The sequence below is a fragment of the Ailuropoda melanoleuca genome, chromosome 4 (assembly GCF_002007445.2).
Source record: "Ailuropoda melanoleuca isolate Jingjing chromosome 4, ASM200744v2, whole genome shotgun sequence".
Taxonomy (NCBI): domain Eukaryota; kingdom Metazoa; phylum Chordata; class Mammalia; order Carnivora; family Ursidae; genus Ailuropoda; species Ailuropoda melanoleuca.
Genome location: NC_048221.1, coordinates 104,966,885 through 104,982,893, shown reverse-complemented (window position 1 = coordinate 104,982,893; position 16,009 = coordinate 104,966,885). Strand labels below are relative to the sequence as shown.

At 49.3% G+C, this 16,009-nt stretch overlaps 1 protein-coding gene and 1 pseudogene across 1 annotated transcript in view; both read right to left on the bottom strand.

Annotated features, from left to right (window-relative positions):
* The window catches only part of TCF7L1 (transcription factor 7 like 1), a gene marked incomplete at its 5' end in the record, with an annotated part of 151,640 nt that overhangs the window by 98,373 nt on the left and 37,258 nt on the right, over window positions 1-16,009 (bottom strand). The gene's annotated exons all lie outside the window — the stretch shown is intronic.
* On the bottom strand, window positions 9,835-11,691 carry LOC109490161 (annotated as a pseudogene).

The following is a 16,009-nucleotide window of genomic DNA, read 5'->3' as shown; positions in this document are numbered from 1 at the left end:
GGGGGGAGGGGAGGGGGGGAATCTCTGAACTGACATTTTTAAATCGGACCAGGAAGGGGAGAACCACCCACCTGGAATTCTTCTAATTGCTTCAAGGGGAGGGCAGGCTCTGCTGGTCGTAGGAGCAGAAGTCTATTTACACTGTTGAGCACAAGTATTTACGCTCACAGTCAGGTGGCTACTCTTGGAAAGGATGAGTCTCAGCTCCCGAGATCACATTACTTTAGAAACAACCCCCCAAAAAGATAATTAAAGATAGTTCCTCCTCATAATGCAATACTATAAAGAGCAATTAAAATTAAATTAGCTTGTCATAGTAAAAAAGATGGATTACATTCTTAGGCTTCCCAACCTAGAGTTAGTAATTCATGGAGAGAAGGAAGAAGTCTGTGAGTGAGTAGCAGTTTTACTGAGGAAATATTAAAATGTTCAGATAAATTCTGTGAACAGATCAAGATAACATGGAGACAGGTATGTACCCTGGCACAATTATTGGTTTTCTTACATTTATTTCATTTTTTAAATAATGGAGTAATTCAAACATATAAAAAGGACAGAGAAAAACATAAAAACCAATAAACCCATCAACCCAAATTCACAAATGTTAACATTTTGGCATATTCACTGTTTTCCTGGCTTTTTTTTAAAGAAATAAAATGTTATAGAATCAGAAGAAGCCACCTGCCGTCCCTCTGCAGAGGCCACACGTCCGTATTTTTATAGGTTTGCCATTATTGATGCAACATAAACAGACTGTAACACTGTTTTGTGAGTTCTTTTTAACTTTTTAGTTTGAAATAATTACAGACTGACAGGAAACTGAAAACAAATTGGGAGGTCCCATGCACTCTTCACCCAGACTCCCCCCCGTGTGAACACTCTGCATTAGTAACTACAGTATAAGTATCAAAACTAGGGCAGTGACACTGGCCAAAGCTACAGACTTACTCAGATTTAACCAGGTTTTTTTTTTAAAGGTTTTATTTATTTATTAGAGAGAGAGAGAGAGAGCACGAGCAGAGGGAGGGGCACAGGGACAAGCAGACTCCCCACTGAGCCCAATCCCAGGACTCCGAGATCATAACCTGAGCCAAAGTCAGACACTTAAGTAAGCCACCCAGGTACCCCAAGATTTTACAAGCACTTGTTGGGCGGGGGGGGAGTGGGGAATCCATGCAACTTGATCAAATGTGTAGCTTTGTAGGACCACCACAATCAAGACACCAAACTGTCCTATCCCTACAAGACTCCCTCGTGCTACCCCTTCATGGGGAAGACGCCAATCACCTACCCCATCTCTAATTCCTGACAACCACTAACCTGTTCCCATCTCTAATTTTACTCTTTCAAGGATGTTCTATAAATGGAATAGTGCAGTACATAGGCTTTGGAGATTGGCTGTTTTACATGGCATCATTTCGTTGAGGTCGACCCACATTGTTGCCTGTACTGGTCATTTGTTCCCTTCTGCTGCTGAGTAGTGTTCCATGGAGTAGATGGAGCACAGTTTCTTGAGCCATTCATCACTGAAGGACATTTGGGTAGTTTCCAGTTTGTGGCTATTTTCAGTAATGGTGCTATGAACGTTGGCGTTTAAGTTTCTTTGTGAACATAAAAGAAAGGCCCGAAAAGAGTCTAAATAATTTTGAAAAAGGATAAAGGAATCCTTCTTCCCAATGTGAAGGATTACTAGATAGCTACAGTCATCGTGGCCACATGGGAGTGGGAGAGGGATAAACATGTACATCAATGAAACAGCACAGAGAACACACAATCGACCCCACACAAATACATATGCCCAGGCGATTTTTTGTTTAACAGTGCAATGAATTCAATGGGGGAACATATAGCCTTTTCAACAAACGGTGCTGGAGCCACTGGATATCAAATAACACTGACATCAACTTCAATTTCACCCTTTATACAAAAGGTAACTCAAAATGGATCATGGACTTAAATGTAAAATATAAAACTATGAAACTTTTAGGGAAAAAAAACAGGATACATGAAGATAACTAGAGTTTTGTAATTCACAGGACACCAGGAAGAGCCTCTTAACGCATCTTCTCTGGTGTGTCTCAGATGACTGAAATTCCACTATTAGACAGTCATACCTTTGGCTTAGGGGCTCATCCAGAAAATTCCTTTGGGAGAGATAAGATATGAGTTTTAAATCCAGAGGTAAATCAAATTTCAAGAACTCTCCAGCTAACAGCTAAGAGGAGGCTCTAAAAAGAAATAAAATGAAAACATGCACTATATACTTGGGAGAAAAGAGGAGGTTAGAAAGGAGTCAGAGGAAAAAGATGACCTTCTGACAAGTTCCACCTACTTGACAATGCCACGGTCAGTTCTTCCAAAATCTCTATCTGGTTCACAATCATTGGTGGTGGTGATGCTGGTGATGAGTTTTCACCAAACTAAATCCACCCAACATGAGCAGACGTTCATACAGGATGTGCACCAACTTACACGCAAAGAAGGATATGTACATAGGAGTAGCGGGTTGTTGACATTTCCTCAGTATAGGATAGATCTAGCTCAAAACAAACCACTTCTATTCTAAACATGGTAACAGTATGGAAGATGTACTTATTACCTATCCAGCATCTTCTTTCACGTGGATGTTTTATGGAATTACTCAGGCAAATGCCTTTTGGGGGACTTGTTCTTGGATTATCCTAGTTACAGATACATTGGACATATCACCAACTTCAAAAGAATCAAAAACAATCAAGAGCTTTTAACCCTAAAACTGCAGAAACAAAATTTTCACCTATGGTAATCCAGAAGGCACGATGGATGCCATATGGTCATGTAATTGTATTTACCAAACCAAGAATTTGTGTCATATAATCTGAGGGATAAGCATCACAGAAACAACAGAAATGAAAGTTTTAAAGTCGGGAAGTGTGGTCCCATGAGATCTCAGGCTACCATTGCTTGTTCCTCCTGTCCATGCAGGAAGTGTTCAGAGAGGAGGCATCAAGTCTCCACAGCGCCCCCTAGGGCAAGGAGGAGTCACAACAGGTTGAAGCAAGCTCTCAGCTTTTCCACGTCACACCTGAAAACATTTCCCAGGTAGTCTCTCCTGCCTGAGAAGTCAACCCTTATATCCCAGCCAGGCTGCTCCGAGAATATGACGCTCAAGTTAAAATGAGGCAGCAGAGCATACAAACAGACTGGGAGGCTGGGCCTTAACCAACATGAGCCACACAATGAGTGCCTCTCAGTTCTGACCATGTTCCTTTCTACCAGCTAGCTGCAAAAAGCTACCACCGGCCATGAGCTGCCACAGTCGTAGTGCAGTGTGGCAACTCTGGCTTGGATATTCATTCTCTCACTGAAGGCAGCCTCCTGAAAAAACTCACAAGCACAGCCCGGACAACCCTCTCGGGACCAAAGGCCACTCTGAGCCAAGTGAGCTTCTGTGAGGTGCCTGAGCAGCACTGAGGTTAAGTGTGAGGGCTCTGGTCTGACTCCTGCTCGGGACTGGGCAACGCCCCTAGCCTTCCTGTGCCTCAGCGGCCTCACCTGTCAAATGCTGTGGTGTGGATTCATGGATCAATACACAGGCCTGGAGGAGTAGGTCCTCAGTGCGGGCGGCTTATTACGACCTCACTTCTTGTCCCTCACGCACACTCACCTAAAGCTGATTTCCCAGGTGCTCTTCAGTCCCTGCCTAGGCAGTCACATTCTTGAGGAACAGGAAATTCTTCACCCAAGACTAAGAAAGTTTCTGAATGCTGGAACGAGCTCCAGATGTGCAGCCAGAGAACTGAGATGCAGGCTGACCTTGTCACTCAACTTCGCTGTGACATCTTGGGGCAGGCCCTTGACCTCTCTGAGATGGTCAGAGTCTTCCCCTGGCTGTGAGGACCAGAAGGGAGGGCTCACGTGAGAGACCTCACACCTGCCCAGAACAGGTGCTCTTGGGCCAAATCAACCAGCAAAGGCCCGCTTCCTACCACGGGCAGGCCCAGGCAGAGCACCACAGGACTGGGCACTCAAACAGAGGGAAACACAGCCACCGAAACCCTGCCTTGCCCCGGCCCACCCCCATACCAAGGGCAGGGGACATCAGTGGGGCCACCCTCTCAGTCCACGCACAGAGGCATCCACGGGGAGAGGATTCAGTGCCACAGCCGTGTGCTTACACCCAACAAGGATGGGCCAGGAAAGGGCGGGCTGAGGATATCATCCTCTGCTGGGCTCTCCAGGTGAGGAAGCTGGGCTCCAACCTTCACACTCGGAGGGCTGGAGCAATAAGGAGGCCTGCAATCACCATCATGAAGATGCCAGAACTACCAAAGACTAGAAGACCTTTCTCCTGCAAGCTGGCTTGTCCCTTCATTTCCCTCCAACACCCAATCTGGGCACTCGTCACCAAACTTCTAAAATCACCTTCAGGTCACCTTCCCCCTGGAATATCCCACAATCCTTAGCCAGACTCTACTTTCTGTAACTGCCTCAGCCAGGCCTGGCCCAGACCCTCTTCCCCTCTGTCAAGGCCAGCTCAGGCCATTCATTCCTCAGGCCCTTTTTTGTGCCCTACCCTCAGGGTCTCTCTGCTGACTAGAATGCCTTCCCCTCCTTTTTTTCCCAGATTTATGAGATATAATTGACATATTACATTGGGCAAGTTTAAGGTGTACAACGCAATGATTTGATTGTGTGTATGTTGTGAAGCCCTGTCCCCTCCTCTATCCCCCCAGGTCCCTGCCTGGCCTTTATAGCTTGGTGGAAGAGCCACTCCACAGAAAGATCCTTCCGGATTTCTAGCCCCCACACACATTTCATTTTTCTTTTAATCCAATTTCTCTCCCAAAGACCTGGCCTTAAGACGGAACCAGCCACACTGGCCGTGGACCGTTCCGGTGCCGTGTCATGCGGCAGGGCTCTGGGCTCCTGGACTACCACAGCGGTTCGAAAGCTCCACTTCTACACTTGAGTCAAAGACCCACCTCACTCTGTCTAGCTCCCGCTCTGATCTCATCTTCCCCTCGTCCTCCCCCTGGAGCCACTCATATCCCACCGCTTCCCACAACTTGACAACATGGCGGTGGCCAACATGCCCCATCGCCTTCCACCTTCTCCAGCCCCCGGCCTCTGTTTGTCTCCCTATCATCTGTTTGTCTAAGACTTGATGAAACTGCAGCTCCCACAACTCAGCCTGAAGCCCCAGAACTGGGCTGAGCAGCACAGAGTCATTAGGGCCCTTCTCTCCCTTGAGTTGGGCTCTGTCATTCGACAACGGGCCAACACACTTGCCACCCCCACTGAGCCCTCGCGTCTTTTATTTGGACTGCTTTGGCCTCGAGAACCAGGCAAGTCCACTGAAAATGGCCTGGAGGCGTGTCTTGCATCCTCTGGAGTGCTAGGCACAGGCAGGCATACAACTACCCACTGACTCACCCACTGATTCTACCCCAAACCAGGTCTGAACTAAATGACGTGCCTATTCACCACAGCCAAGATTCAGACTACAAAACACCTCCGGCCCCATACAAGTACAGGCCTGAGCCAGCAGGCGACAAGATGACGAAGACACCAAGAAGGAACTGGGAACATCCAAAGCAAAGTCCACCGTGTACAATAATTACTTGACGACTGTTTGCGGCATTCTTCCCCAGGCCTGAGACATGAAAGTTGGACTAGGGATACCACAGACCATCCATCGAGGGACCTAAGACTCAAGGGACTCAGGTCTGTACTAACACGGAGGGGGACAAGTTGGAGATTCAATCATGCCCTCCATTCACGTTCTGCCTTCTCAAAAGGCACTTGTGCCACAAGTGCATGCAAAGCTTGGTTGATTTTCTTCACACATTTGAAATGGTTTTTGAAACTAGTATTTCAGGCAGGGATCAGGTGCAATCAGGATGCTTTTTGAAAAAGGATTTTATTTATTTATTTATTTATTTGAGAGAGAGAGAGCATGAGTGGGGTGAAGGGGCAGAGGGACAAGCAGACTCCCCACTGAGCAGGGTGCGTGACTTAGGGCTCGATCCCAGGACCCCGAGATCATGACCTGAGCCAACATCAGACACTTCACCGACTGGGCCACCCAGACGCCCCCAGGACGCTTTTGAATTGTGACTGAGACAACGCCATTTTATTTTCCTCCTGGGCCCACAAAAAGACTACATTTCTCAGATTCCCTTGGAGTTAAGTGGGAGCACTGTGACTGACTTCTGCTCTCTCTCCTCCCTCCTCCCGACTGGCTGTAGAAACTTCGCCGGAGAGCCGAGAAGCCCTAGAACGGTGGTTTTCCACGGGCATTCCTCGGACCAGCAGCAGCAGGTGGAACTTGTTAGAAATGCAGGCTCTGTGGGAATGGGCCCCAGCAATCTGTCTTACTACAGTGACTCTGATACACACTCAAAGTTGGAAACCACTGCTCCGAAAGGTGACAGAACTTTAGATGGAAAGATCTAGGTCCCAGAAGGAAGCACAGTGCTACAGACTTGCACTGGAGATAGAAATTAACTTGTCTTGGGGCGCCTGGGTGGCGCAGTCGTTAAGCGTCTGCCTTCGGCTCAGGGCGTGATCCCAGCGTTCCGGGATCGAGTCCCACACCGGGCTCCTCCGCTGGGAGCCTGCTTCTTCCTCTCCCATTCCCCTGCTGTGTTCCCTCTCTCGCTGGCTGTCTCTTTGTCACATAAATAAATAAAATCTTAAAAAAAAAAAAAAAGAAATTAACTTGTCTTGGTTAAGCCACTCGAGGGGTCATTTTGTAAAAGAGGGATTCTGTCCTGACAAAAACACCTCGAAGAATCACCGGGCTTCTACGCGTGAGGGCCATTTCCCACCTGGGCTTTCCCAATGTCAAAAGCTGGCAGGGCAAGCTCTCAGGAGAGCAGGGAACTGGGGTTATTTTATCCCGGCTGTTGATAGCCCGCACAGGGACCCTGTCTACCCACTCATTCATTCGTTCCCAGTCCGGCTGGTATGTGAACAATGGGGGAAGCGGAAGTCACGGCAGGGCCAGGATCAGATGGCAGCCAGCTGCTGGTGTTAACACATTCCTGCCACCCTCCGGCCTCCCGCCTGCCACCGGCTGCCTGGCACCCCAGGCCAGCAGCATCCCGTTTGTCCTTTCAGGGCATCCCGAGCCTGAGTCTGGGCCCCAATTCACAGACAGCCACGATCAGGGGGCCTGTGCCTTTCAAGTTCAGTTCTGAGGGCCTTGTCCCTCCTTGCCACTGTTGCCTGTCCTCTCCAAATGAGATCCCACCTACTCCTCAAAGGTCTGCTTCACATCCTGCCCCCTCCACGAGTCCACAGACAGGCTCCCTTCTCCTGTGTCCTTAGGCATTCTGTACCTGAGACGCTCCGTGTGGCCTCAGACATCACCGGCCCACCCAAAGCGGTTTAACTGTGTTACACAGGGTTCTGTGTCTCCCCATTAAAAGACAGTTCTTGAGGGTAGGGGCCACGTTGCACACGTTCCCTGTACCACTCCCCCAGTCTGGGCACCAGACAAAGGGCACTCGTTACACTCACTAAACACCTGCTTGGTGCTCAAGGAGTGCGGTACTGGGGAGGCCAGTGGCACCCAGGTGTGCGCCCTGACAACACTGTACACAGAGCCGCAGGACCGATAAACCTAGACTGAAGATGCAGGCCAGTGGGTGGGAGGGTGCGGTAAGTGGGCAGTAAGGAGGGCACCTGATGTAATGAGCACTGGGTGTTCTATGCAACCAATGAATCACTAAATCTACCCCTGAAACGAATAATACAGTGTATGTTAACTAAGTTGAATTTAAATTAAAAATATATATATATACGCAGACCAGTTTTCTTTGCTGGGGGCACATGCTGGCCTCAGACTTTCTCCTCCAAGCTGAGTCCCCTTCCCTCTCCTCCAGCCAGCCTCTGGCTCCTCTCTGATTACTACATCGCAAAAGAGAATGCTTCTCCTCGGCTTCAGGAGCTGCCCTGGATTCTCTTGCTGTGCTCAACTCTCTCCCTATCACATATTCCTTGTTCCCATGGGCTATTTGTCCCCTGTGCCGCTGTGCCCAGCAACCAGGGCCCAGGCCCAGCATAGAACCACCCTTTCCTCGGAGAGCCTCCCAGACCTGCTTCTGCCTTCCAAAGCAGGCCCTTTCCCTGGCACTTTTAGAGGACGTGGCTGACTTACTTACACTTCATTTCTGGCCACACACCAAACTGGACAAGAAATGCTTCCGTCCACACTTCCCCCGCCCCCGAAGCATGTTGGCCACTCCTGTTAGGCAGATCTGCTCACCAGGTGGCCCAGCCCTCCCCTCTTTTCTAAGTCTCTTCCCCAATCCCCTAAAAGAAACCCCAAGCCAGGCAGGGCCCCAGGGCAGCCTGCCTCAGAAATTTACGAAACCTGAATCTCCCAGCCTCCCCTTTATCAGGAGAAACGGCTGACTGTCCACGTCCAGTAGCAGCTATTCCGCACACCAGCGGAAGGTGGACATGGGCCATGAGCCCTTAGCAAGGTGGGCCTTCAGGCCAGGCCTGGGAATCATGTGCTTCAGACCCGCAAGGGAGGAAGCCATCTAGCTACTCGTTCTTTGCTGGCCACATGCACTAAGCAAAGCACAGACTCTCATAGCACCTCGGTCTCCCTACCTGTGAAACAGGGCTAATAGGGTTGATAGGTACTAACCTCCGAGGGTGACAAAGGTGACACGAGGAAATAAATACGGACGCTTGGAAAAGCGCCTGGTGCCTAGGGAACGCTCCAGAGCGATCAGCTCTCACTCTTATTATGGTTATTATTTCCTCAAGGCTCACTTTAGGAGGTCACTAACCTCTGAAGAATGTGAGAGACGAGGAGGGACCCTCGTGAGCCAGAAGATAAAGGCAAAGCGGTGCTCACGACCACAGAACCATCCAGAATCCACATCCTCCATAGAAGAGCATCCAAAAAACCTCAGAATTATGATGCAGGATGGGGCTCAGTCCTTTTAAATCTCTCACCTTGGAGCTGACTGACTGAGGTGACAGTGAAGGCTGCACATATTGAGGCCACTTAAACATTACACTCAAACACATTCAATTCTGCAGATTTCTTTGTTTTGGAAAAAAAGTATGTACGTGTGTATATGTAAATATATACATATATTTACATACATGGATTTTTGAACTTAAAAATATTTTTCACTAATAAGCACCAGGGAGGGCACCTAGACGCTATCAAGAATGTTACAGGGTGGGGGTGGGGGGTGCCCGGGTGGCTCAGATGGTTAAGCAACTGCCTTCAGCTCAGGTCATGATCCCCAGATCCTGGAATCGAGCCCCACATCGGGACTCCTTTCTCAGTGGGGAGTCTGCTTCTCCCTCTTCCTTACCTCTCCCACTGCTTGTGCTCTCTCCCTCTCTCTCTCTAATGAATACATAAAATATTAAAATATATATATATTACAGGAGGTGCCTCGCAGGCTCAGTCAGTTAAGCATCCTAGTGATTTCAGCTCAGGTCATGATCTCCTGGGTCCTGGGATTGAGCCCCACATCGGGCTCCTCACTCAGCAGGGAGTCTGCTTGTCTCTCTCCCTCCGCTCCTCCCCCACTCGCCTGCTCTCTCTCTCTAACATAGTAAATAAATCTTAGGGACGCCTGGGTGGCTCAGTCAGTTGAGCATCTGCCTTTGGCTCAGGTCACGATCCCAGGGTCCTGGGATTGAGCCCCATGTCAGGCTCCCTGGTCAGTGGGGAGTCTGCTTCTCCTTCCCCCTCTGCTTGTGCTCTGTCTCTCTCAAATAAATAAAATATTTAAAATAAATAAATCTTTAAAAAAAAAAAAAGAATGTTACAATCTGAGAGAAACCCAAAGGACCTCTCTCCTTTGTGGGGACACAGGGGAAAAGGCTGAGGAAAAGCTGTTGGGGGGAGGGGGGGCAGCGCACGTAATGGGCTCGAGTGAAGGGTTAGCAACACCCAGCACAGAGCCTGCCATACTGTTGGCATGCACCAGAAACATGGGACTTCTGCAGTGGAAGAGGGAGAAGAGTGATGCAGGCTGAGGAAGTGGTGTGAGCAAAGGCTGGACAGAGTGAACATGCGCAGTGTGTTTTAAGAACAGGAAGGAGTCTGGTACCGCCACACTGCAGACAACAAGGAAGGCAGTAGGAGAGATCAAGGTAATTACGTTGGCAAACGTCAGCACATGGACTCAGCAAACATGTGTCGAGCCCCTACTACGTGGCAGGCACTAGGGATCCAATAGTGAACATGACAGGCAGGGGTCCCTGCCACGTATGGTGGACATTCTCCCACGGATGTTGGGCAGAGCAGCTGCCTGAACCCAATACAGATTCCCGGGCCCCTCCCCCACAGATGCTGATTCAGCAGGTCCTGGCAAGCCCCAAGATACTGGGTTTTTTTGGTCTGTGTTTACTTGTATTTGCATTTATTTTATGCAGACCTTACTGCTGGGCCTAAGTTTTTGTTTCTTCAGTTTCTTCTGGGGTATCTTTTTCTTCTGTGCAAACTCCTCTTCTGGTTTCGGAACAACGTGCTTTTTTTCAGTAAGGATCATCTCGACGTGAAAGGGAGGAGAGCTCATATGTGTGTGAATCCGCCCGTGAGCCCTGTAAATTCTACACCGCATCTTGGCGGTTTTGCTCCATGACCAGAGAGAGAATCTACCTCTCAACCCTTAAGTTCCGCATTACTCTCTGCATTTTTAAGTATGTGCAGTAAAAGTTCAGCACTTTTTCTGGGCCACTGACCCTGTGTCCAGCCCCACTGTTTGGCCTGGGCGCACCTCCCAGCTCTGCCATTACAGTGATGGAATGGCACACGTTGCTTCTGCAAAGAGACATCCTTCAGTGCTGGCGGCTTTTCAGATATGCATACCCTGGAGGGCGTGAGCAGCTTCCCGTGCGTTCTTAGAGTGAACACGAAGATTTGAACCTCTTGATTTGCACGATTTTTACAGGGTTTTCTGGTTCAAAGGAATAGCGAATCATTTTCAGAGATCACCTCGGGCCACATTTGGGAAGAGGAAGGATACTGAATATTTTGAAAGCATAATTCTGATACACATTTGGGTAACACCCATCTGGATCCATCTAACTCCCAAGAGGGCCTGAATGCCCTCAGCAACATCCCTCCCTGGACTTGAATCCCTCCAGAGGAGGGCCTACCCCCTTCCATGTGAATGCTCTGTGAACTATACAGTGTCCCATAAAAAAATAAGCTATTATGATTGATGCTGGGTTATTACCCCACCTTTGGACAGATCTGACCTTCTAAAGAGCCGAATTTGCAGCCTGTGACACCCTTCAGCTGTCGGAGGCATAGCTCCTACCCCCTCCCCTCTCCTCTTTCCCTCCAGAGCTCAGCAAAGTGCCTTCTCCTCTGGAAAGACTCAGGACCACCACCGCCCCTTACCACACCCAGGGCAAGCGGTAGTAGTTCTCGCTCCCTCTTAACTTCTCAGTCATGGCACCGACCCAATATTCGCCCCAGTGCTCGGACAGGGCAGAACACTCTGGCACCCCCTCCAACAGTCCTCCTAGACAGAGCCCTATTCCCCTCTGTTGTTTTCCATTTCCCTCCTTAACGGAAGGGAGACAGGCTTTGGGAAGCTCCTATTTTCTCTATCAAAATGACATTATGGGGGCATCTGGCTGACTCAGTCAGAAGAGCATGCAGCTCCTGATCTCGGAGCCATGAGATTAAGCCCTACGCGGGGTGCAGAGATTACTAAAAATAATAATAATTATAATAATTTAAAAAATAAAACAAAAAAAAAACCCGAGTTAAAAAAAAAAAAGAAGATATCAAGGATCCCAAGCATCAGGAACACTAACTTTCTACTTACTCAAAATGAAATTAAAAAGCCCATTTATTATCTTCAGCAAAGTTTTTCAAGCTCCAACTCCTTCTGGAACTTCATCTTGTGGACCTGGCTGTCAGCAGTTTGGGCCCGCCCTTCTAAGGGTTAGCATCTCAGAATGCTCCAAGGGGCCCCAAACGAGCACCATCAAAACCAGACGTTGGAAGCTCCCCAGGCCTCTTTAGCTGTCCCCAGGGAGAGCCAAATACATGGAATGGGGCCCTTCTTAGCCAGGCTCCTTATGACTGGGCTCTTCTCCCTGGCTTTCTCCCACTGCCTGTGACATGGCCTCTTCCCCCACTTCGCCAATATCCTCTTCCCCCTTCCTACTTGGGGCCAGAACGGCAAATCCTCTCACTGTGGGCTGTCCTCGGGCAAGTCATCAGCTTGCCAAATGTACTCCTTTCAGAAGCTGTCGTGACTGTCAAGGCCCTCACAAGCTTCCCTGCTCTCACGCCAGCCAGACACCATGGGCCCAGATGGGAAAGCTCGGAAGCCAAGAAAAGGAGGGTTTGGGGGAGCAGCCGGGGCCCAGCAGGTGCTAGCATGATGACAGTATTGGGAAGGGGACAGACTGGAGACGCTGGGAACCACTACAATAGTCTAAGTGAGAAACAAGAGCAGCCCAAGGTGGTGGCAGAGGCGTTAACAAAAACCATGACCTCGAGAGGGTGGGGAGTCACTGGTATGAGGGCCAAGGGGGAATGCAGTGTGGAGAACTGAGGAGTTGCCAGGATGGGGATTACAAGGCACACTTGATGGGGGACGGTAACAAGCTAGGTCTGGCCACAGGAGGCTGAGATGGCCACAGTTCTCACAGGCAGACCCAACATGCAGCAGGGAATTTGGCTAACCCACTGCTGGCCCAGAGTTAACCAGAAGCAGCACCTTGCAGATCGAAAGCCTTGCGACTCAACATCAGATTCCCAGCCCCACGTCTCTCCTCCCCTGCCCCAAAGGGGGTCTCCTTGACCCTCCTCTCCAGTGGGTGCCCCTCTGCCCCACCCGGCCAACCGCTTGGGTCTGGAGCTGTGCCCGGGGCCTTGCTGAGCTGCACCCTGAGCAGGAGAGTGAGACTCCCCCTCATCCTTAAACCATTAAAAATTAACTCTAGGGGTCTTCTAGAGCTAAAGAAAGTCAGAGAATTTGTTTAGAAGAAAAGAACATTCACTGCTTTTTTTTTTTTATTCTGCATCTAACAATAGTTACAACTCAAAAGAAAGGTTGTATTTCTTTTTTTCGAAAAAGGGTAAGAAATCTTTTTTATGCACTTACCATGGAAAATGCTTAGCCTGTCAAATTCCACATGCTGAAAGGAGGAAAGCAGCACCGCACCAGGGCCCTCTCCACACCAGGACAGCTCACTCAGCCCTGTCTTAGTCCCTGCACCGGGTGGCAGGTGAGCGAGGGGTTCAGCCCGGGTTGGGAGGGAGGGGCGGGGCCAGGGGACCTAGCCAAAGTCTCCTGACCACTCTGTGCTAAAAAGCAGATAAATGCTCTTTTAAACAATGGGTCTCTACCACACTCGCAGGGTTGGTTTTGAGGGGTGAAGAGGGGAACAAAGGCCCGAATCTGAGAGATGTTCTGGTACAGTGGTTCTCAAAGTGCAGTCCTGGACCAGCAACATCATCATCACTGGAGCACTTGCTAGAAATGCAACCTCTCAGGGGCGCCTGGGTGGCACAGCGGTTAAGCGTCTGCCTTCGGCTCAGGGCGTGATCCTGGCGTTATGGGATCGAGCCCCACATCAGGCTCCTCCGCTAGGAGCCTGCTTCTTCCTCTCCCACTCCCCCTGCTTGTGTTCCCTCTCTCGCTGGCTGTCTCTGTCTCTGTTGAATAAATAAATAAAATCTTTAAAAAAAAAAAAAAAAAAGAAATGCAACCTCTCAAGGCCCCACTCCAGAACGACGGAACAGCACACTCTGGGGGCACTGCTCCGCAACGTGTAACAAGGCCTGCAGGTGATTCGGATGCATTCGAGAACCATTACTCCCACATTTAGACTCTGTTTCATTCCAAGGGAAACCAGAAACTGTTCTGTGCCCAACTGGGAGGAAACAAACTCCAGGTGTTCCCAATTTCATTGGAAAGGTCAACATCAGGTTGAGTTCAAGGTAAGTGGCTCTACTGATTTTAACACGGCAGTAATAGGCAACTATCGTTATGGAGCAAAAGGAGACGATGTCTGCATAACGGGGGCTTTGGAGGGAATGCAGCTCCAAAATGTCTGACTAACATCAACTCAACCTTCCAGTACCCAAACTTTTCCCAGCTGGGGACTCTGAAAGGCCCCGCTGCCACCGGTGGCCACTTTTTCCCATCTGGGATTAACAGGCCCTTTCTCCTCCTCCTATGCACCCTCTTCTTGACTGTCTCCTCCATCCAAACTCCACTCACCCCCAACAGGCTGCAATCGGGAGGCCCACAACCCAGCAGGGCTGGCTGAGGCTGCACTGTGACCCCTAACTTGAGACACCTAAGACAATCGTGTTTCAAAATGCAGTCCTGACCATCTCCAACAGGAGAGTCCCCCTTAACCACAGTTAAGCCAGAGCTTTAACTGAGGCCATGCCAGTCTCTGATGCTAGCGACTCAACTAGACCTCGATTTCCCTATATATAAAATGGGCAAATAACTATCTAGTAAGTGCTCATTAAATGTCAGCATTCCTGGCCTGGAGAGCGTGAGCCCTCAGAGAAGGTGGGTGGAAGCATCTAGATGCTGGGATTCCAGCACCCACTGCCTTCCTACAACAACCCCNCCCCCCCCCCCCCCCCCGCCACAGCCCCTTCTGGAATCTTTAGTGCACAGCAGGAGCTCAATAAATGGAGTGAATTGAGGGGTGAGAGGTGGAAGGAAAGAGACCTGTGAATTTATGACTCAGGCAAAGGCAGGATTGATCAGTGATGGTATTTGAGGGGGAAGGAAATTGCTAAACAAAACAAACTGTGTTTACTACCATGAAAGGAAGCCAAAACAGTAACCAGCTAATATGAAACACAGGAAATTCTAGAAAGTATGTAAAAAGGGCACTGTTTTCTTTTTTCTTCAGAAAGATTAAAACAGTTCAAAAACGTATTCCTTTCCACTCTAAAGAGCTCAGTGTCCTACACATGGAGATGTTCCTGCGACACCAGACTGTGGCGCTACCTCCAGTGGATTTCTTCCCCTCCCCCCCAGGGCCCCTGCTTTCTCTCAGGGCTAGGGGGCCGCCACACCATTGATCTGTCCAGTCAGAACTAGTTAGTGTCACGAGTTAATAAGTGATTCTCTATCTGTTCCACAGAACAAGGTGCTGTCATCCCAATGCTGACATGACCACGAGAAGTCTGTGTTCTTCAGTCTTCGTCGTGCTACACCTAGGACTGTGCGGCAAATGGTTGCGCAGTGAATGGAGAAACTGAGAAACTCTGTGTAGATACTCTGAGTATAACTGTTAATTTGGACTCATCAGAATAGAGATAAAGGAAACCCTCAAAGGAGAACAGGTTTGTTAGGCGACAGGATTATCATCCTCTTCCCTTTTTATAAAATGCAGTGGATATTGACTTTGGACTCCATTTATTTATTTATTTATTTATTATTATTTATTTATTTATTAAAAGATTTTATTTATTTATTTGACAGAGAGAGAGACAGCCAGCGGCAGAGGGAACACAAGCAGGGGGAGTAGGAGAGGAAGAAGCAGGCTCATGGCGGAGGAGCCCGATGCGGGGCCCAATCCCATAACGCCAGGATCACGCCCTGAGCTGAAGGCAGATGCCCAACCGCTGTGCCACCCAGGCGCCCCTGGACTCCAAATTTTTAAAGAAATACATGGTCAACATATCAGGTTTCCAGGACCCACTGATCTTCCTTTGGAACATGTTACTCTTAGAAAGGCATTATTTTTGCCAGGACGTGTAAAGGTAAGAAGAGCACAGCCCACATAAGGACCAGTTACCCTGAGACAGGAAGGCTTGACGGCCAAGGATATGGAAGATCGTGAGACCTACCATGGGGGACTCCAGGGGTTGGGTGGGGGATGGAGAAGATACCAGGTAAACGGAAGGAAGAAATCCCCCCACAAGTGGAACTGTCCACCATGGGAAGAAACTGCCCAGCCCCGCGTCCCCTGACCATGCAGATGTGGGAGAAGGGGGTACTGAGCTATCACCCACCTGCAGTAACTGGAGGGCTCAGGTGCT